Here is a 22,050-nt window from a genome sequence, read left to right as displayed (position 1 = left end):
AGTCTCACTGAGTAGCAAAGAAACTCGCTAAGTAGCTGAGACTGTCTGCGAACTGCAATCCTCTGGTCTCCACCTACTGAATGCTGGAAGTGTGCGCCACCACGCTGGGCCTCTTTCTTTTCTAATTAATTTCTTTGAGTATTGACATTTTCTTTTCTTTCTTTCTTTTTCTTTTTTTTTTCTTCTTTTTTTGAGGGTCTGGGGATGGAACCCAGGGGCATTTGACCTCCGAGCTACACCCCTTGCCCTAGTTTTTATTCTTTGTTTTGAAACCGGGTCTCACTGAGTTGCAGAGGGCCTCACTAAATAGCTGAGGCTGTCTGCGAACTGCGATCCTTCAGTCTCAGCCTCCCAAATGCTGGGATTACAAGCATGCGCCACCACACCTGGCTGAGTATTGACATTTTCTATATGTAGGAAATTAAAAGGCAGTTTTGCCAGGCGTGGTGGTACGCTTGTAATCCCCGCACTTGGGAGGTGGAGACAGGAGGATCATGCAGGTTCGAAGCCAGCCACGCTGGCTTAAGAGACCCTGTTTCCAAATAAAAATATAAAAAATAGGTCTGGGAGTGTAGCCCAGAGGTAGAAGGGTTTCCAGGAACTCCAGTACCACCAAAAAAAGGCAACTTAGATTTAACATTGTACTATCTTTCCATAAGTAAGGAACATTTATCTGAATGACTAGTTCAAAAGCATTAACTCTGATCAACTGTAAAGCCAAAAACTATGGATGTAGTCCCTAGGATAATTTTTAATTTTTGATATTTTTATAATAAACATTTTAGAATACTTTTAGATTTACAGAAAAATTGTAATGATGATGCAGCACTTGCATATGCCATCCCAACCCCTGATTATTAACATCTTACATTGATATGGTATATTTGTCACAATTAATGAGCCAACATTGATGTATATTATTCATTGAAGTCAATACTTCATTTTTTAAATGTTTACCTAATATATTTTTCCTATTCCAGGATCCCATATAGGCCACACTGGATTTAGTCATCAGGTCTCCTAAGCTTCCTGATGGCGTAGATAATTTCTCGAACTCTCCTTGTTTTTCACAACCTTGGCTGTTTTGAGCAGTCTAGAAATGCATTTTGTAGAATATCTCTGTTTGGGGTCTACTTGCTGTTTTCCTCACAATTTTCCTGGACTATGGGTTTTGAGGAGAAAGGCTACAGAGTGAAAGTATCATTTTTATCACATTGCACCCACAGTACGCTGCCCATGCTAACCTCGATTACCTGAAGGATGTGGGGACTGCTAGGTGTCTTCACTGCAAAGTTGCTCCCATTCCTGCCCTTTTAATATTGGCCCCTTTAAAATGAATCCCCTGAGTAGAGGTTATACTTTAGAAGTGGGGAGATTTGTTTCATGTTCTTGAGGAAGGAATATCTACAAAAAATATTTAGAATTATTCTCCCTCAATTATTTGCTTTTATCCAATCATTTCTTTATATCACTATGGATGCATGAATATTTATTTTATACTTTGGGTTATAATCCAGTAGTAATTCGTTAGTTTAGTTGTTCAAATGGTTTGGTTTTGACCTTTGGGAACATTTTTAGTTAGTCCCCGTGTCCCTTTGACGTACCCCATCATCATGGATTCTTCTTTTCTGAATACTTCCTTACTTTCTGGCACTACAAGACACTCTAGGCTTATCTTGTATATTCCCAAGCTGATTTTCCTCCTACATTTCCAAAATACTAATACTGTGTTTTGATATAGTACTATATCTCAGCAGACTTCAAACAAGTTACTAAAATAAAGCATTTATTCAAATTCCCAAGAAATTGTTAAACTTCACATCTGGTAATGAATAAAATAAATCAGAAACAATAAGACAACAGCAACAGCAAAAACACATGAATGTAATCCAAGGATATGCCAAGAACTGTGCAAGTCTCCAGAAAATATAAGATACTAGGGAGCATCTTTTAAAAAAAAAAAAAAACAGATACTGGAACTTCTGATGGCATATAGTTAATGAGAGATCCTGACAGACCTTCCTGCTAACAATAGCTTAAAAATTTGCCGGGCCTGGTGGGCACGCTTGTAATCCCCGCACTTGGGAGGCAGAGACAGGAGGATTGCGTAGGTTCGAAGCCAGCCACGCTCGCTTAAGAGACCCTGTTTCCAAATTAAAAAGTATAAAAATAGGTCTGGAGTGTGACCTGGAGGTAGAAGGGTTTCCAGGAACCCCAGTACCACCAAAAAAAAAAAAAAAGTTTTAAAGCATCTTTTCATCTGTATCTATAACCTGCTAAGGAGGTCATTTTCAGACTCTAGTAACTAAGGGAAAGAAGGAATCCAAAGTGGTTAGCCAAGAACTAAGACAAGCCTGCATTCTGAAGACTGACTCCCAGGTTAACTAGAACTTCTGTTTTCAAAACCTACCGAGCCATAGAAGACAAGAGACAAAAACCAGGGCCCGCCAACAGTATGTATAGTTAAGGCACCAGTGACCTAAACCGTCCATGTTATGGTTAGATGTAGATAAACACATCTGTCTCCTGTTTCTCTAAGGAAATCTCAGGCTAGGAGAAGGGATGGGGGGAGGATCGTCCTTGATAATTTTGGCAACAAGCTTGCCTTAAATGGGTTATATCCCCAATTCACTCCATCTTGAAGGTTTGAGGAACCGATTCCAAGTTGGCAGTCTACCCAGATGACTGGCAGAACAAATGGGAGTCATTTCTGGAGAAAGCCACCTTTGAACCATACTTCAAAGAATTTATTCAGATGAAGTTCCAAGGAATTGAAAAATCATAATTTAATAAATTTCCTAATAGACACAAGTAAATAAGGCACTATGAACAGTTCTTCCTCCTAAACAAAAAAATAGCACATCAGCTATCGGTATCACTAAACAAATTATAAGTTAAGTATGTTTTACATGCTTAAAAGACAAAGTGTGAAGTTTTTAAAATATAAATGAGAAGAAAAAGTCTTTTTAAATGACCAGATATTTACAAAGTAGTATAACTTTAAGAAATAAAAATAAAATTATTAGAATTAAATACTTAATGTAAGACAATCAATGAGGGAAAAACAAATCTAAAAGATGTCAGTAATGCTACACAGAATGACAGAGCCAAAAAAACCATGAAAGAAAAGTGAAAGTTATCGAAAAACAGAATGACAAGTTCAGAGTGCTCAAAGGGAGAGTGAGTCAGAATGGGAGACACAGGCGCTCTGAATAGATGGTGGCTTCACCTTCTTATCCAGCCTTCTTACACAAGAGGCCTGCAATACCAAACAGAACAATTATAAAGAATCCTTGGATATGTCATGATGAAAGTATATGATACCAAAGACAACAAATATGTAAAAGTAGCCAGAGAGAAAAGACAGTTCATCTAAAACGAAATGACAATTTGACCCTGAAATAACTTTCCCCAAACAAAAGAAGGAAGATTATGGAATTGTGTTTTCAATATGATATGAAAAGTAAGTACACATTTAGAGTTGCACACTCAGCAACTCCAGAATAATACACAAAGACATTTTCAAATATAGATTGAGGGAGTTGGCCACCAACACTCAAACAGAAAATTTTCTGGCAAAGGAAAAACAACCACACACACACAAAAAAAAAAAAACTCACACACACACAAACAAAAAAAAATATATATATATATACACACACACACATATATATATATATGTATATATGTTCTCAAACCATTATGAGTCAAGGACCATCTATAATTAAATTATAAAAATTATAATTCTATATAATCCTCTCAAATGTCTCTGAGAGAAGCAACTGAATATGAATATATATTCAATTACATATATATATTATAATTGATTTTAACTGTTGTGTAGAATTCAATGGTTATTTTCCCTATACATTTTCTGCATTGTTACTATTTAGAATACCTCATATTTAATATCTCATAATTGGTTGTTATTGTAATATAATAAAAACTATTCATTTGCATTTAAGTCTGAGAAAGTTACTTAATATGTTTATTATTTCTACTTTTTCACTTACTTTTTTCTTCTGTAAAGTATGTAATCTTATGATCTGAAATGCAGATATAATCACCTTCCCAGTTATAATATCTCATTTTATTTTTAATCTTATTTCATTGTCAGATATTGGGAAAATGCTCAGTAGTAATAATGATTGTGAGCATTATATTCCTTATACTAATAAGAATGCCTGTACTATTTCACCATTAAATATGGTAGCATTACTTGCTAGATTAGATTTTCTTTGCCAAGGATATAGCCTTTATTTTCGGCATTTGGTTTTTGTTTTTCATTTAAACCAAGAATAGATATTAATTGATTTAAATTACCTTCTCAAAAACCTATTAAAATAATCACATGGGTATTCTTATCAGAATTTTAGATAAATTATTAATAATTTTTAATGTTATTCTGTCCCCAGTACTGCAAAAAATAAATAGTATTCCATTCTGTATAATACCATCTTTTTCATCCATTTATCTACTGATAAATAGATATCTATTTTCATCCATTTATCTTTTGAATATATTATAATCCTTTAAAATTCAAGAAAATCATGCATTTTATAAAACTCTTCAAATTCCTAAGTATAGCAAGAAGTAAGCACAGTATGCTCTTAGTTTTAAAATATCTATATGTCTCCTATTCCTTGATAATATTTGCCATTTACTTTCCTATTTCAGGTTTTCCTGTCTTTATTTTAAAAAATGATTCCTTGGCTTTTTTAGAATGTAACCCACATGAAAAATTTGTTCCCCTAAATTTTCCTACCCAGTAATATTTTTTAGTGTCTGAATATTTAGCAGCTTAAGAGGTAAATTTAATGAGATGTTTTTATTGCTCAACAATTATAACTTATTTCTAACCAAACTTTAAAACCTTTTTTAAAAGTTATTAGCAAACCAGTCTATGACTAGCTGGGACAAAGAATCCACTGCTGTTTATAAGTAACATAGTCCTCCACTTTGTAACAACTTAGAGGCCAACTACACCATCAAATTTCATAGATCAACATTTTGGATTATTGAAAAATAGTTAGCTGGAAATACTGATATTAAAACAGTCAGTATGTAGATGCATTTCAACTTATGCTGAGCTTACAGCCTAATAAACTCATCTTAAGTTGAAAACATCGTAAGTCAAAAACAAGTTAATGCACCAACCTACTGAACGGCCTAGTTTAACAGCACAGAACGCTGTGAGGTATCTGTTGATTCATGTTGTGATCGTGTGGACAACTGGGAGCTGCAGTTAACCACTGCTACATACAACATCAAAATTCTCTCCAATCTGGGGAATGAATTGTAAATAGGAACCATCCAGAATTCAAAAACAAATAATCAAAATTATCTACCGAGTAATCCAAGGACAAAACATGTCAGATTTGAAATCATTGTCCAGTCATAAATTTCTTCAAGAGAAACCAGTGTCACAGAGCTAACAACTACCAACAGCTAACCCTTAGTGTTTGCTATGTGCCAGGTATGTCGCTAGTACTACTGAAATGCCACAAAACCTCTATGAGGAAGATATCATCATTGTTATAGATGAAGACTGAAACTAAGGTTAATTAATTTATCTAAGGCCAGAGAGGACTAAGTGACATAATTAGAACTTGACCCCAAATTTATCTTTGTTTGGTACTAGAAATTGAACCCAGGACATTACCTTCTATTACCTTTATTACCTTTCAACAGTATTGACTGGAAACCCACTATATGCCAAGAGTTTGCTAGGTGTGGGAGATCTAGAGATTAATAGATAGGCAAAGCACCTGTTTTTATATGTTTTCAAGGAAAGCAGATATTAACAAGTAACAGGTAAATATTTGTGTATATAAATTATATAATATATGTAGTTATTTCAGAATGAGAAAGAGAGAGGGTCCACTATTACTATCTATATCAGGGTACTGGGATTGAAGGAAGCATTTTTGTCTAAAGTATAGGTAGAAGATAGAGTTCTAATTCCTGATCAAACAAACTGCTTCTGAAAAGTTCAAAGGAACAGCCACTGGGAATAAAGGTTTGATAGTTAAAAAAAGACAACCTAACTGAAAATATTATAAGATAGCAATACAGATATAAATCATCTCCTAGAAACTCTTCCTAGCTATATATAAGAAAAAATAAAAAATACCAGGATGAGCCAGGTGTGGTCATGTACACCTGTAATCCTAGTACTTGGGAGGCTGAGACAGGAAGATTGTAGGTTAGAGGCCATCCTCAGCAACTTAGCAAGACCCTGCTTCAAAATAAAAAATTAAATAGGGCTGGGAGTATGATGCAGAGGTAGGATGACCCTGAGTTCAATCTCTAGAATAAAAAAAGATACCAGGATGGTCTTAAGAGACTCTTAGACCCAAGGCCTGAGGTAGCTTAGCAAAACCTCAGTCATCTGTTCTGCTCATTTGGGGCTACTTTCCTCTCCCTCTCCCTGTGCCCTGTCTCTGCACCCAATTGATCATTTAGCAATACCCCATCCAACCATTTAGCAATACCCCATCCAACAGATGATGAGCACAAAGATGGTTTGGCAGGCTTCCCTGGCAAGGTAAAGGTGGAAAAATAATTTAGCCTGTTGATGTCAAAGGAATACAGAAGTTTGGAATGACTCTGGTAAGAAGCTAAGAAACTTAAGGTTTCCATCTCAGCCCAATTTTGTGGTCAACTTCCTCACTCCACAATGAAGTCTTATTTCTTGCCAGTTATTGAAGTCCTTTCCCCTGTCAATCAACATTGCTGCTGCTGAATGTAAGCCATGTGGATTTCATCAGGCCTCTATTATAAACAGAGGATCAAGGAAATTGTTCTGTTTGGGTTTAAAATATAAACAGTGGATGCTCTTGTAAAGAGTGACCTTACAATAGTATAGAAGAAGGATAATTTGTTTTATGCTCTCTGGCTCTTTTGTTGTTAACAGTGACGTGGCCCAGCTGAGCGTGGTGGCACATGCTAGTAGTCCTAGTACTAGGGAGGCCGAGACAGAATGATTGCAGGTTCGCAGCCAGCCTCGGTAACCTAGTGAGGCCCTCTGTAACTTAGTGAGACTCTGTTTCAAGATAAAATAAATAAATAAAACAGGGCTGGGCATGTAGCTCAGAGGTAGAATGCCCCTAAATTCAATCCCCAGTACCACCTCCACCCAAAAAAAAGTGACATAATACAATTGCAGTAATGAGCTTTCCACTTAACAGGAGGATGATTTGTGACTCTGATGTTCCATTCACATGACAGTACCAGAGGCCACCACTGGCACTGCCCAGCAGGAAGAGTGTGTTCTTTATTCCCTCGAAGTAGCTTAGTTTTTAGTGGAAACTTTATTGAGTTTTACTATATTGGAATTTAAAAGTGAACACCTCCTAAGAAAGGATACTCACTAGCCCTGCTATGAGTCTTTGCATGATTCTGAAGAGACACCTCATTCCTAATTTAAAGGAATTAATAGTTTGAGTAGATAAATCAAACTACCCAACAAATGTTAGCAGAGACACAAATATATTGATTTATTCATCTGCACCTCATCTCTCTGCCAGATCTTATTTAGGGCATCTTAAAATTTTTAAAAAATAAAACATTATGACATTGACCTTGATATCCTGTTAGTTCACTTTTATTCAATCTATAGCAATTAATTTCTTAGAATGAATACTTGTTACTGTTATTTTTCCAGATGATGTTATTTTCTTTTCTTCTTAAAATCAATTTACTTAGCTCATTTATTAAAGGTATATTGCTGCCCAGGCATGGTGGCGCACGCTTGCAATCCCCGTGCTTGGGAGGCAGAGACAGGAGAATTGCACAGGTTCGAAGCCAGCCTTGCTGGCTTAAGAGACCCTGTTTCCAAATAAAAAAGTATAAAATAGATCTGGGAGTGTAGCCTAGAGATAGAAGGGTTTCCAAGAACCCCAGTACCACCAAAAAAAACATATATTGCTGCTGGGCATGGTGGCACACACTTTTCCCAGTATTTGGGAGGCTCAGACAGAAGGATTGCATATCCTTGGATGGCTTCAGCTACTTACTGAGAACCTGTTTCAAAATAAAGAATAAAAAATAGAGCTGGGATCGTAGCTCCAAGGTTCAATGCCCCTGGGTTCCACCACCCCCCAGTACCACAAAAAATAAGATAAATAATAAGAGAACATACAATAAATAGTCTATTTCCAACTCCCACCCCAATTTGCCTAGTTCCCTTTTTCTACTGAGAACCTATTTTTTTTTTTTTTGGTGGTACTGGGGTTCCTGGAAGCCCTTCTACCTCCATGCTACACTCCCAGACCTACTTTTTATATTTTCATTTGGAAACAGGGTCTCTTAAGCCAGCGCGGCTGGCTTCGAACCTGCGCGATCCTCCTGTCTCCGCCTCCCAAAGCACGGGGATTACAAGTGTGCGCCACCACACCCGGCCATGCTCTCAACCTATTCTAACAAGAACCGCTCCTGAGAATTTTTTATGTGTCCTTTGTGAGTTTCCTCATGCATATTAAATGTGCATGTAAATTACATGTAAATGTATATACATTTATAAATGTATGTACAGACATGCATTAAAGTTTTTTACAGTATGCACAAAGTTTAATACTTTGTTGTTTTTTTTAACATATGTACCTTGGGGGTCTTTGTTTAGTGTCTGAGAGTATAACTTTAATTTCTACAGTTGAGTAGTATTTCATTATCTAGATATACTCTAATTTATTTAATTAGCTCCTTTCAGATGAACATTACATCATTCAAGCCAGTGCTGATAACTTTATATTATTATAATTTATGCATGTATAAGTTCTGTAGCTGTTACTGAGTTACTTTCCATAAACACTTAGCACTGACACTTATACCAACAGGTGTAAGGATGCCTGCTCCCCCACAGAACACCCAATAATGTAGTATCAATCTTCCATTGGATTGTTGGTCTTTCTCTTGATTCCTGGGAACTCTTACTAGATTAAAGAATTTACCTTTATTTCCTATGATAAGAATTATATTTTTCCAGTTTTGTTGTTTATGCTTTTGCTTTGCTTATGTAGTTATTTTCTTTTGTTTTGGTTTTGCCATGCAGAAATTTCTTTATTCCTTTGTATATGGTCTAATTAATTTCTCAATCTTTCTCTGATAGCTTCTGGATTATAAGTCATGTTTACAAAGGTCTTCCTTCTCCAAGATTACACATGAATTCTGCCACATTTTCTTCTTACATTTATAGCTTCAGTTTTACATTTAAGTTGCCAATCCACTTTGAAGTTTAAATAGGGTATAACATGAGCTATGAATTTAGCTTTATTTCTTTACAAATGACTACCCTGACATCTCAACATCATTTAATGAAAAAAAATCCATCTTTTCTCATTACTTTGAGATTCAATTTTCATTGGTCTTCCCATTTATATGCCAATACCACAGATTAATAATATACTATATAATCTGAGTGGGATTATCCACCCTTAACACTCTTTAAAATTTTTTCTTACTCTTTCTTTGTTTTGCTTTCAATTGAATATTAAAACCATTGTCTCAAGTTTCAGGAACATGTGAACATATTAATGAGTAAACCAGTTCAATAACCATTGACATTTATGTGGTTATTGAGGTTTCCTAAGAACATGCTATGACCTTACATTTATTCACACCTTCTTTTGTGCCCTTCAGAAGTATCTTAGAATTTTCTTTATATGTGTTCATATTCATTAAAAGTCTTGACCCAAGGCTTTTCTTTTTTGTCACTATGAAAACAGAATAGCTTCTGTCATAGCTTCTAAATGTATTGGTGCTCTCTTATATGTCAGGTGTGGTGATTAACACTAAGTACAATATAGAACAAAACAAAGGAAATCTTTGGCCTCATGAAGCCTTCAGTATTGATACAGCCTACTTTAAATAAATAATAATTACAATAGCCACGTGATTGCCATAGTAATAAAGCCCATGAGAGGAAGCACTGTGACTGAGTATAAGAGAAATGGAATTTGGACTGGAATGTTAGTGTTTGTGTGTAGGGGGAGTAAGTAACAAGAGTGGAGAGAAATATAGAAATACACTATAAGAAAATAAAGATATAAGGACTTCCAGGAAGATGGCGACCGAGAAAAGCGGGGCTTAAGAGCCCCGCTAACAACCAATCTCTATTACCACAAAATCAGCGCCTTTCATAGCCAGAAAACACCATCACCAGAGAAACAAAAAAATCACCAGCCCCAGAGAGGAGGGGGTCTCAGAACGGAGCTCAGAGCCACAGAGGAGATACACCGGCCTCACGCCTGAGGATGCAGCAGCAGCGCCTTACTGCCAACGGCAGCGGCAAGTTCACCGGATGACACCAGACCAATGCACTCAACAGCCCACCAGGCTGCAGAGAGGAGCAGCGGACAGCGAGCCAAGGTAAGCCGCTGCGGAACAGCCCGATGGGATTTGGCAGATTTTTTGGCGCAGTGAGCATCTAAAGCTCCCAGTGGCTGGGCTCAGCACACACTGCAAGGACTCAGAGTGGAGCTCAAAACCAGAGAAGAAATACGCCAGCCTCATGGCCGAGGGCATGGCAGCAGTGCCATATTGCCACCGCCGGCAGCAGCAGCGAATTCACCAAGTCCACTAAAGCTCCATCTGCGTACACAACAACAGTGAGTCAAATTGCGGGCCCCAGAGGAGAAATCCCAGTACTGACTCTCAGGAACTTGACCCAGTGGGGGAGTGGCAGTGGCAGAGATATCACACCATAGGAGAATATGCAACCCGGCACCCCCATAGTCTAAAGCAGCCTCTATTGACTCCCTGGGATTGAGACTGCGATACAACCCAGTAAAAGAGTAGTGGGGTCTGAGATACCACAGACTAGAGATCCAGAGCACCTTAAGTGAAGTTGTAGTGACCCAAGGGAAGAACCCAGAGAAGGCACAAACTTCTGAAATCATGGGAAAGAGGAATAACAATGGAGCATTAATGCCCACAACCCCACAACATCAGAACCCGATAAAACAGAAATTCAGAGATTTCTAGAAGATCAAATCAGGAAAATAACTGTAGAAATAATAGAGGTGTTTTGAAAAGAATTCAGAGAGAGCCAAAAAGAGATAAAGGATGCAATTAATGAATAAAGGCCTCAATTCAAAGTACAAACAACCGATTAGACCACATGGAGAATAGAATCTCGCTCTTAGAAGATGAGCAATCCAAAAATGAATGCATAGTTTCTAATCTAGAAAAAAATATCCTACAGCAGGAATCTGACATTGAAGAAATATGGGCCCATTTTAAGAGAGCTAACCTAAGAATAATTGGAATAGAGGAGGGAAAAGAAAGTGAAACCAAAGGGATCAACAATCTCTTCAAGGAAGTAATAGCAGAAAATTTTCCAAACATAGAGCAAGAGGTTGATACACAGGTCCAGGAAACTTATAGAACTCCCTTTAGACAGGATTGGAGAAGAGGATCCCCATGCCACATAATTGTCAAAATGACCAATGTGGAAGCCAAGCAGAGAATCTTAAAGGCAACAAAAACAAAGGGCCAAGTGACATTCAGAGGCAAACCGATTAGAATCACTCCAGACTTCCCAAACCAAGTCATGAGACCCAGAAGGGCTTGGAGTAACATATTCCAAACTCTGAAAGAAAACAACTTCCAGCCAAAAATTTCCTACCCAGCAAAACTTTCTATCAAATTAGATGGAGAAATAAGAAGCTTCCATGACAAACAGAAACTGAAGGAATTTATGTCTTCAAAACCAGCGCTAGAGAAAATACTCAAAGAGATTAACTACAAAGAAGAAATAGGTAACACACACCAGAACCAGAGAAACAAGATTTTCCATCCAACAGACAACTAAGATTAGTTATCTGTGGAGATTCATTATTTATGTTAGTCTTATACCTATCTCTAAATTGTATTATTTGCTTTTATTGTTGTTAATTTTTAGGATTTCTAGTTGGAATATTAACATATCTTCAGATATAGCATTTGAAAATATTTTATCCCATTCTATCACTAACTTTTAACTCTGTTTACATTGTGTTTGGATATACAATATTTTATTTTTTAGGGAGTTTATTTACCCTTTTGTTGCCTGTGCCATTGAAATCATATCCAAGAAATCACTGCCAATTTCAATGTTGTGAGCTTTTATGACCCAGATTTTCTTCTAAAAGTTTATAGTCTTAAGATTTATATTTAGGTCTTTTATCTATTTTGAGTTAATACTTGTATATGGGATTAGGTAAGGGTCCAATTTTATTCTTTTCCATGTAATTATTATTTTTCAACAATATTTAGTTAAAAGATTATTATTTCCTTCACCAAATGTTCGTGGAAACCTTGTCAAAAATAACTTGACAATATATGGAAGAATGTATCTCTAGGCTTTTATTTAACTCCAATGGTTTATATATCTGCCTTTAGAACAGTACTACACTGTTTCAATTATTGTAGCTTTATATGGTTTTAAATCAGAAAATATACATCTAGCTTTTTTCTTTTTCGAGATCGTTTTGGGTATCTAGAGTCCATATTCCATATTAGGATACATTTTTTCAGAAAAATAAGTAAATAAATGTATGATAGTTTCACCTAAAAAAATATTCTCATAAGAAAGAAAGCAAAAAGAAATATTGAAATGTTATCTTTAAGTTATCAAAAGCTTGGTATCAGACAAATGAAACTGTTATGTGAGACTATCATTTTTAATTTTGGATAAATTGCTATAATACTAGAGGTCAACCACTAAGCCAAGCATGGGAAGGAGGGATAGGGAGGGAATGGGGTGGGGATCGGGTGGGGGCTGACTGGGCGATGTGTGCATGTATGTCTACAAAAGTTTTTTTTTTTTTTTAATACCACTATGATGTATGAATACAGTGCACCAATAAAAAATTTTAAAAAAATAAAAAATAAAGATTAAATTTAAAAATTATAGCCAGGCATGGTGGTGCACGCTTGTAATCCCCGCACTTGGGAGGCTGAGACAGGAGGATCGCATGGGTTCAAAGCCAGCCTCAGCTATTTAGTGAGGCTTTCAGCAACTTAGTGAGACCCATTTCCAAATAAAAATATAAAAAAGGTCTGGGAGTATAACCCGGAGGTAGAAAGCCTCTGGGTTCTACCCCCAGTACCACCAAAAAAAATTATAGCTGAGTGTGGTGGCGCACACTTGTAATCCCCACGCTTAGGAGGTGGAGACAGGAGGATCACACAGGTTCGAAGCCAGCCTTTCTGGTTTAAGAGACCCTGTTTCCAAATAAAATATTAAAAAAATGGGTCTGGGGTGTATCCCAGAGGTAGAAGGGTTCCATCCCCAGTACCACCAAAAATAAATAAATAAATAAATAAATAAATAAATAAATAAATAAATAAAAATTATATAAGTAAAAATACACAACATTTATAATTTTTAACACAGATTCTTCTTTTTCTGTGGTACTGGCGATGGAATCCAAGGGCTTTCTACCTCCAGGCTGCCCCAAGACCTATTCTATATTTTATTTGGAAACAGCGTCTCACTAGGTTGCTGAGAGCCTCACTAAGCTGCTGAGGCTGGCTTCAAACCTGGGCAATCCTCTTTTCTCAGCCTCCCAAGTACTGGGATTACAAGCATGTGCCACCACACCTGGCTTCTTAACACAGACTCTTCTATATGAAAACCCAATTGTATCCAGTAGCATTAAGGAAGCTGGGCCATACCTGTTGGGGACCAACACTGAAGAAATGAGGCTGTTCCCATTAAGAGCATGATTACTCCTTGATGTATGAAGTGAGAACCAAGATAGGTAGTCTGAAAAATGAAGCCAAGAGTTTAGATCTTAAAGAAAGGAAATGTTGCATTTGTAAAGGTGACGACAGGGAAGGGGTGAGAGCAAGAAACTGGTGAGGGTAGAGAATGAAAAGGTGAAGAGAAGGGGACCAGATAGGTTTAGAAAGGAATCAAGAGTCAAGCCAGCCCAGCATGGTGGGGCATGCCTGCAATCCTGGTATTTGGGAGCTGAGACAAGAGAATGGCAAGTTTGAGGCCAGCCTCAGCCACTACTTAGTGAGACTCTCAGCAACTTAGAAAATCCCGGTTTCAAAAATAAAAAAGATAAAGGGCTCAGATGAGGGAGCATAGCTCAGAGGTAAAATGCTCCTGAGTTCAATCCTGAATACAAAAACAGAAGGAAAGAACAAAGGAAGGGAGGGAGGGAGGGAGGGAGGGAGGGAGGGAGGGAGGAAATAAGGAAGGAAGGAAGGAAGGAAGGGAGGAAGAAAGAATGAAGTCAACAGGAGATGATTTAGAAAGGAGAGCAAGAATCCAGCCAGCCAACATGAGATTCTTGGATTAGAGCTACCTACATTTTCATCTGGGTCAGAAGTGAATTCAGAGCACCTGGCCTAAGGCTGACATTCACCCTGGAAAGTCTAAGAGAACATTGTCAATTAAATGTTGTGTTAACATGGACTTTTCTAAATGTAAATAATAATGTTCTCTTACACAGCACAACCTCTTTTGCACTTCTAATTTACCTTACATTCCTTACTGATAGAACCAAAACTCAGTATAGTCTAGCTTTGTCCTAAAAATCAGTTTCTTTTTTTTCTTTTTTGAGGATAATAGTATTCTTTTTTAAATTTTTTATTGGTGCATTGTAGTCATGCATCTTAATGGGGTACAAGATGGTGGAGACATACATGCACACATCACCCAGTTAGCCCTTACCCAATTTCCAACCCATTCCCTTCCCCTCCCTCTTTCTCATGTTTGGCTTAGTGATTGACATTGATATGTTTGTTAATGTATTTCATGTACATTAGGAAATTTCCCTCTTCCCCCCTCTGATTCCCTCAGGTTGCCTTATTTGCACATCTATGGTAACTCTTTCTTCATCTAGAGTTCCTCCTATTTTCTCCGTAGCTTCTGCTTATTAGGGAGAGTATCCTATTTCTTATTCTTTGTGACTGACTAATCTCACTTAGCATAATGTTCTCCAGTTCCATCCATTTCCCTGTAAATGAAATAATTATGTTTTTCTTTATAACTGTGTAAACTTCCATTGTGTACATATCACATAGTTTTGTAATCCATTCATCTGTTGTTGGACAGCATGGCTGGTTTCATACTTTGGCGATTGTGAATTGTGCAGCTAAATATCATCAAAATGGCCATACTTCCAAAAGTAAGCTACAGATTCAATATAATATTCACTAAATTACCAAGGTCATTCCTTACAGACATAGAAAAATCAGTCCTTCAATTTATTTGGAATAACAAAAAACTCAGAATAGCCAAAGTAGTTCAAAAACCATGCAGGAAGAATCACTACACCTGACTTAAAACTATACTATACAGTCATAGTAATAAAAGCAGCATGGTACTGGCACAAAAACAGGTACATAGTCAATGGAGCAGAATAGAAGACTCAAAAACAAATCCACACACTTAAAGCCAATTGATTTTTTATAAAGGGGCCAAAACATACACTGGAAAAAAAAGATAGCCTGTTCAACAAATGGTATTCGCAGAACTGGTTAACCACATACAGAAAAATGGAAATAAACCACACTTTCTCACCCTGCACGAGTCAATTCAAGATGGATCAAAGACTTAAAATTAGACCAGAAACCTTGAGGCTCCTTGAAGAAGGCATATGTTCAATACTGCAACACATAGGCACAGGTAAAATCTTTCTCAACAAGACCCCAAAGGCACAAGAAACTAAAAGGCGGGTCAATACCTGTGATTGCATGAAACTGAAGAGCTTCTGTACAGCAAAGGAAACTGTCAAGACCCTCAACTGAGAGCCAACAGAATGGGAGAAGATTTTTGCCACCTACTCCTCCAATAGAGGAATAATAGCTAGAATATACAGAGAACACAAGAAACTCAGCACTAAGAAAACAAATAACCCCAAATTAACTAAATAGACACTTCAATCAGAGAGAAGCAAATCAAAACTACCCTGAGATTTCACCTAACTCCAACTAGAATGCCAATCATTCAAAACACAAACAGCAACAGATGCTGGTGAGGATGTAGAGAAGTGGGAACTCTAATACATTGTTGGTGGGATTGCAAATTGATGTAGCTACTTTGGAAAACAGTATGAAGGATCCTCAGAAGAAAGGGAAACAACTTACCAAATGATCCAGCAATAGCACTTCTGGGTATCTACCCAAAAGAATAGAAACCAAACTACCAAACTAAAAAGCAGTTTCTTATTAGCACGGTGTAGTCAATGAGCATTTTCCTCTGCTTTTTGGCTCTCTTGCTCCTCCTCTTTTATTCCCAATGGTAGCTACAGTCTATTTCTAATTACTTCTAAGCCTAACCATCCTCTCTCATAACAGGTAGTTGTGTTTGGGCTGCCCTGGACCAGAGCTAGACTTGGAGTTCTTTTAAAAATGGAGAGAATTGATGCCCGGTTAAATAAGAAGTCATAATATTCTCTACCCTCTGTGATGTCAGAATTTATAAGACTCTCATGCTGCTTGTCTCCTCCTGCTTACTTGGAATTGAAATTCTCTTTGGCTGTAAATGATTTTCCCAGATGTTATTCCTCCAGAACCCCTAAAGCCAGGTGCTCCTTTGATTCAGGAGGCTCAGGAAGTCAGTGTCTTTGAAGTATATTCCAATAAGGGAAATCCCTGTTCACCTCCTTTAATCCAGGAGAGCTGAGCAAGACAGTGCTGCACAGGCTGACCAGAGACCGTGGAGCCGAGGGCAGGCAAATAAGAGGGCTTTTGTTTGCCATCTCTGATGGGTACTAACAGTGTGCAGCAGGCCCCTGAGGAAGATTCCAAAGCAACCCAAAGGGATGAGCAATGTCTGCCATGGATGGGGGGGGGCGAATGTGAGCTAGTGACAAGTCATGGCTGCCTTACAAATTAAGTTACCTTCTGAAAATGCATCTAGAATTAAATTCGTTGGAGAAAATGAGATCCCAGTACAGATGTAGAAAATAGTCAGGAGTTAGGCCCTATCAAGGGAGCGCCTGCCTGCCTTTGAAGAAGGCCCCAACTTTAAAGGGAGAAACATTTTGGCTTAGCAAATATCTAAAGATGAATGTTTGATTAAAAGAGAAAAAGTACATATTTATAGACTCCTGGTGCACAAAAGAAGAAAACTAAGGGAAGAGTAGTTTTTAACTGCTAAAATTAAAAGAAGCTTGCAACAAGTCAAAGCTTTTCAATCCTGGAATGGTTTATAATAATTATGTGGAAAAAATCCACCAAGGAGAGAGCAAGGAATTCCCTCGTGTGGTACGGTACCCCCCTCGCCACCATTGGAAGAGCTGTGCAAATGTTTGCTTACTGGCTTCTCACCTCTGTGGAGTTTCCATTTCCTCTTGGAGCTTCTCTTTTTAAATAGAACTTCTATTACTTAATAAAAGAATGAATAAAAATATTGGGTTTTTTAAAATCTGGCAAACCTTAAAAAGTAGTACTTCATCCATGGGGCACCAAAGCTTTTAAATTAGGAATTGGTATTGCACCTACGAATTATTCTGTTTATGTGCCACACCATTACTTTAGCACAAAGATGCTGCGCAGACCCAGTTGGTAAGGATTGAACTCCAACAACAACACCGAAGTGCCAGACACTTGGCCCCATGTTCCTACCACATGGCATCCGGGGCAAGAGTTAGTTCTCTTGGCCAGTCAGGATGACTGCCAAATCACAGGATTTTTTTTTCCATGCATTGTGCCAAACAGTGTACTCAGTGATTCAGAAATCATGTCCACTTTAACACACTGTGTTGGGAAAGAAAAAGTATAATGGGTGTCTTTTTTCATTTTGAGTTCTTATTTGTTCTTCTGAATTCTTTTGGAATTTCAACCTATTTTGGAGTGTGTGGCAGGACAGGAAATGATGAGGAAGAGGCAGAGGCTTCCCCTGGATGCTGAATCCATCACTGCTGAGTGATGCCTGGGGTCAGATCTGCATCCAGCCCAGAGGAGGGAAGAGCTAGGAGGAGTCAGAAAGACTGGGGAAGCGGTAACAGATGGCTCATAGTGGAGCAGAAGGCTGCTTCTGACATCCACAGAGTAGACTGGGAATAGATAGAGGGGAGGGGAATCATGAGATGGTTAAAGAAAGGATAAAGCCAGGCATGGTGATGTACTCCTGTAATTGCAATACTTCGGAGGTTGAGACAGGAGGGTTGCAGGTTCTAGGACAGCCTTGGCAATGTAGCAAGACTCTGAGCAACCTAGTGAGACCCTGTTTAAAAAAACAAAATGTCAATATGATCCACATTATGATGTGAAACTATAGCGTACCAATAAAAAAAGTTACAAAAAATAAATAAAAAAAACAAAAAGGGCTGGGGGTGTAGCTTGATGGGCACAATCCCCAGTACCACAAAAAAAGGGGGGGGGGGAAGAAAACAGAAAAAGGATAAAACAGAGATGCAGTCACAATTCTGCAGCACATGCTGTTTTATGGTAGTGCTATAAATTTCCCCAAGTACGTGGAGAAATTTCAGGTGTGAAACAACCACCAAAAGTATTTGTTTTTCCAGACTGAACTTCACCTCACAAAAAGTAAAATTTGGGATAGCTTCAACAATTTGACCCAGATTTTATTTAGCCACTACCTACAGGTTTCACTTGCAAATTTAGAGTATATTGCATAACTTCATTTCAGATCATATCAGGCAGCATAAGAAAATACTTGTCATAGTGGCTGACCCATAATCCATCTTAAATATACTTGTTATAATAGTAATTGCCATAATACTATTTTGCTAGTGTAGCTTGACAAGTCCCCAGTACACTGTTTTTAAATTTTAGATGGAAGCTCTTTTTTTCCCTAAATGTCTATCTTTTAGACTTTTAAAAACTCGCAAACCTTAAAAAGTAGTACTTCATCCAGGAGGCACCAAAGCTTTTAAATTAGGAATTAGGATTGCACCTATGAATATTCTGTTTATGTGCCACACCATTACTAAAAAGACAATTACCAGCCCGCATGACAGGCTGACCTATTCAATGCTATTCAAGACCAGCAATCTAAATTCATGCTACATTTTATGTGATTGGTGCTCTTGCACACTCTCACTTTCAAATCCTCCACCCCTTGCTTTTTATCAAGTCTCTTCATGTAAGCAAAATATCCAGTTGGCTCCTGTCATCTTTGTAGCCAGTGTTCCTAAAGAAAGGAGTGCAACCTCCTGAGGTCCACGTGGAGTTTCAGAAAGGCTTGACTATGTCTGTACAATGCAATTCTCCTTTCCCAGAACCAATTGTTGTGGATAAGGGCTGAAAGTAGTCTGCTTTTGCAGCCTGACTACCCCAGGGTTCAAGGTAATCAGTGCCTGTTGATTAACAGTGCCTGGAATGGGGGGAAAAAACACTTCCCAAAAGAAAGAGGGAGGAAAGAGAAGACCAGGTTATAAACGGACACTGACTTGGAGGTAAACAATTGCAAGAGTAACTAGTCACCAGTAGCAAATAGAGTACATTTAAGATGCATTTTATTACTATCTTTGCACCATTATTACTACTTGTTTCTATGGTCTTCCTAGAGAAGTCCCCCAGATAGCATCTGTCTAGGTTTATTGCTATTGTCCCTAGATCCAAATACTTTTTACCCTTCAATTTGTGGATTTACCAAAGCAACCCTAGGTTGAATAAACATATCTATTTTATTATTTCCTTGTTATGAGTAATGAAGTGTTAGTCTGGACTTTATGCCGATCCTTAACACAAAGCAGATTTGGCCCAAAGGACGCTTCACCCCTGCAGAATTCCTCAGGTTTATTGGAAATCAAACTTCTCTCAAGCTGCCACCATGTCCTTCCCAGAATCTGGCGTCAAGAGTGCCCGGGCCCCTGTCCCTTTCCTCCTGGTCTAGGAAAGACCCTACACATGACCAGAGAAGGGCCAGCACCCAGGCTCTGCCAATGGCAGCCATCTGCAGCAAGCTAGCTCAGAAGGAGGGCCCAGGCCAGGCCACAAGAGGGAGGTGGTAGCCAGGGCAGAAGCCTGGCCTCTCTGTGTCCATCATTCCCACTGCAAGGGCTGTGTGTGGGGGGGGGGGTCTGCAGGAGGCCTGATGGCCCACATCCAGGACCCAGTAACAACATCCTCCCTCAGCAGCAGCAGCAGCAGCAGCAGCAGCAGCAGCAGCAGCAGCAGCAGCAGCAGCAGCCTGTCCTCCTCAGGTAGCTCAAGAGGCTGGCCGCACCCGGCATCACATCTCTCCTCCCCCCACTTCTTATAAGTGTTGGTGTGAACATGGCACACAGAGGATAGTCACTATGTCACTAATATCATGGCCTAGTCAGTCGTGGAGCAGCCTTCAGGTCCAAGATGTCACCAACTGATACCACGCCTCCTTCCAGCAGCAGGTCAGTGGAGTATCCAGGTTCACCCTGGGCCATGCAGGTTCCCGTCAGGCAGTCTTCATGTACACCCTGTCGTGGGGCCAGCATGGAGCGGCACCCAAACTACAGAGCAGGAAGCCAGCAGCAGCCCCTGACCTGACAGTGCAGGGCATCCCACAGCATGTGCATGCCCAGACACTCCCAGCAGCAGGGGGATAGGGCCGTGTGCCCCTCACGTCTGGGTTTGGGGGCTGTGGCACACTGAGTGGCAGTGAGTTTGAGGAGACAAGAAGGGCATCTTTAATTTTTTTTTTTTTTTCGTGGTACTGGGGTTCCTGGAAGCCCTTCTACCTCCCGGCTACACTCCCAGACCTATTTTTTTTTTTTTGAAACAGGGTCTCTTAAGCCAGCACGGCTGGCTCCGAACCAGCGTGATCCTCCTGTCTCCACCTCCCAAGGACGGGAGGGGATTACAAGTGTGCGCCACCACACCTGGCAGGCATCTTCAATTTTGAAGAGAAAGAAGGCACAGAAGGTTGACCCCAGCCTTAAGGAGGGCTCTTAATGCCAGGTTCCAGGGAAGCAAGACTATACATTAGGATGGCTCAGTCCTCATGGGCACCCATGGGGCCACCCCAACACCATATTTCTACTTGATTTCATCTTTTTTCCCCCTGTAGCACATACATACTACTTTTTAAAGCATTTGAGAATTGCCTATTATTTTTCTTGGATGTTGTTTGCTCCCCATTCAATGCAGGCTCTAAAGAATAGGGGCCTCTATTGTATCCCAAGCACTCAGAATGGCTCCTGGCACATAGACACTGTAAGTATCTAATGCGTAGTAAACACACTCCCACAAAGCATGAAAAGCACAACGCTGTGACACTTCAACACAGTAAAATGGAGAATTTATAGCCAGTATTAGATATGTGTTCTAAAAATTCAGTAAGAAAAAAGCATTAGACAATTCCTGGCCACAGGGAACTTCTCTCCTTAGACCCCAGTTTATTGCCTTCTTCTTCGGCTGCTTTTCTTTAAGCCTTGTCTTTTCTTCCTTTTTCTTTATCACTTTGAGAAAACCAGAAAGCTACCAGTCCTCCTCCTTGGAGGCACAACAACAGAGTCCTCCCTTTCCTGACCTACTTGACTCTGATGTGCCCAATACTTAGCTGTGTCAACCAGAAGAGCCCAGAATAAAAGAGCACATTGTCCAATAAAATGATCTCCTTGCTGAGATGACGCTGTTCCTTCTCATACGCAGAAGTAAACACTAATTATGTCTCTTATGCAACATGTCAATCTATACAAAATATCAACACCCAAATAGTAATCTCAACCTTCTTGTCTTCCTTTTTTCCACCTTATTTTCTATCTCTTCCAAAATAAACATGTGGGACTTCTATAATAAGGGAAATTTAAAAAAATTATTCTGCTCCATAATGTAAGTACGTATTCCTGTCAAGCAGGCAAATAGCTCTTGAGACATATTGGTCATAGTTACGTAAGTATAGTGTTGTGTAAGCTAAACTTAGGAAGGATGGAAACATAAGTAAGCACCCAAGACTGATAAAGCAAGCACCACTTCTGCTGAAAATGAACTCACTAGGACCTCCCTCTCTAACCAATGAAGAGGCCGTAATATGGATTGTTGGTTTTACGTATTGACAGACTGCACAGGGGAATCATCATTGGGAAAAGGAAAATGTGAAAATATCAGGAGACAGTTGTTTAGAGTTTTAAGGCCACAAAACAGGGAGAGGAGACTCCAGAT

Source organism: Muscardinus avellanarius (assembly GCF_963383645.1).
Source record: "Muscardinus avellanarius genome assembly, chromosome: 8".
NCBI classification, from domain to species: Eukaryota; Metazoa; Chordata; class Mammalia; order Rodentia; family Gliridae; genus Muscardinus; species Muscardinus avellanarius.
The sequence above is the reverse complement of the archived record's forward strand: the minus strand, read 5'-3'. Positions refer to the sequence as shown.